Source organism: Atta colombica, unplaced genomic scaffold, assembly GCF_001594045.1.
Source record: "Atta colombica isolate Treedump-2 unplaced genomic scaffold, Acol1.0 scaffold105, whole genome shotgun sequence".
Classification (NCBI taxonomy): Eukaryota; Metazoa; Arthropoda; class Insecta; order Hymenoptera; family Formicidae; genus Atta; species Atta colombica.
The window spans coordinates 4,686,398-4,688,544 of NW_017259190.1; the positions used below are offsets into that span (position 1 = coordinate 4,686,398).

The window sequence follows — 2,147 nt, forward strand, 5'->3', positions numbered from 1 at the left end:
ATTTTCAGAACATGATTAGATTAATAAAATAACAAAATTTTAATTTAAAAATTGTCACAATCTGTAAATATAACTTTTGACACAATACAATTTATACCATGTATATTTATTTACATTTTTGTATTTGCACTATTTGTAAACAGGAATTTTATTTTAGAAAATAAAAATTAAGCTATGTATATAGATTTTTACATCTCTTTCTCACATTCCCGAATTAAAATAAATCCGATCGATGCAGTTAAAAAACTATTTGACGTACATATATATATTCTCAATGTTTGTGATTTTATTTTAATTTATTTTATTGATTTATATAATAGAAAAAAGCATATAAAATAGTAATTAAAAGACAATTCGAGCGATATTTACTATCGATTGAAACTATAATATATACACAATATTTAAGCGCGATAAAGTTTGTCTTTACATATACGGATTCTGCAGATCGCGCGTCAGCTTTGAAGAATTGTTATGTCGACGATCGATTCACAAAGACTTTATACAAAACTTTATACTCACATTTCACCCAACTATGACTTTACCCAACTACAAAACACATTTGTAATTTCAATAAGTTCTTTATAGATTACGAAAATAGATTTTACACCAATCTATCTATTTTTCTATCATTCATAAAAAAATTGAAGATTAACTTCCCACATATATATGTACGGTATTGAATTGTGTATTTATCAAAGTTTATACTTATCAACTTCAAACTTTACTTTGGCACAATGAGCAAGTTCAAGAACGTTACTGATGCATCGTGCCGTTCAAATCTCTTATAATGCATATTTGGCAAATAGGATTTTCATTGCGTCGATTACAATTAAATCGAATGACTTGAGTCTCATGTAACTTTCAAGGGTGACAAAAAAAGCTTGCTGATAAAAAGTTGAATGAGAAGCTTTTTGGCGAGGAAATCTCGCCAATTCTGATTTTAATGAACGTGTCCAGAAAGTTCCAATCGATAAATAGCAAATGGAAAATCTTAAATTTATTCTCGTATATGTATAATCTAAAAAAATAATTATAGTACTCTAAATTATAGCTTGTGTTTCACATAGGAAATTATATATAATCATAAAAATTGCGAATAAAATTATTATAATTTAAAAATTAAAATCATATGTTGTCTATATTGTATAATAATTCACCGCGATTACGCAGTATGTAATATTCCGCATGCGGTATAATTTCAATGCAGTGATCAAGCTGTTCTGTGTTTCTCGCGAATTTCTGATTTCCGCATATATGTACATGCGCGCGTCAAGAATTGCGTCGTAATTGGACTTTAAGGCCAAGACGACAATTATCGCGCGGTTACGATTCATTAGATGAGGCCCACGCGAGATTGATTTAATACGATGACAAATGTATCCCCTGATTCTTTCGTGCGTAGGCACCATGCTCCTGTTGCTGTCAGTGTATGGAAGGAGGCAGTAGCCGAAGGCATTCTCTGATCATTACCGAGAGACTACCTTTCGACACAAGCACATCCTTTTTTCCAAGTAAACAAACCGTGGATCATGAAGAGGCCCTCCATCAGCAAGATATTTATGTGGACGTTTGGCCTGATCATTCTTTTATTTCTGCCGACGAGAACAAGTAAGCGACACAAAAATACCATAATAATCGATATACAATTGTATACAAATCATTAAAAGATCTATGCTTAAAGTAGCTTTTATTATTTGTTAATGAGAAATAGCGAACAGTAGCTACATAATACACAAAGTGTATTATGATCGGTATAGAAAGTGAATCGAGGAAGTAATAATTCTTGAATCCCGGTATACAACCTACTGTCAGAAGTACGTTGAATTTCTCCAAGTCCGATGAAGTCCAATAAAGTTCGATGAATTCTGCGCGATGAAGTGAAAGCGGCGAATTATGTCAAATTCCGATAAAATCCGTGAAGTCTGATGAAGCCTTAAAGTGTACATCTGTTTTCTGAATGGTTATCTTCTCGGATTGAATGATTCGAGTGCAGAATAATATGCGTCTTGAGAGACAAAAAGAGAGAGAGAGAGGGAGGGAGGAGGAGGAAGAGAAATATCTCTGGATAAAAATGTAGATAACAAGATACTGCCCAGTATACTCTTCAATTTTATTATTTTTAATATTTTTTATATACTTTTATATAT

At 31.7% G+C, this 2,147-nt stretch overlaps 1 pseudogene; it reads left to right on the top strand.

Moving 5' to 3' along the window:
* The window catches only part of LOC108689824, a 7,112-nt pseudogene that overhangs the window by 1,508 nt on the left and 3,457 nt on the right, over positions 1–2,147 (top strand).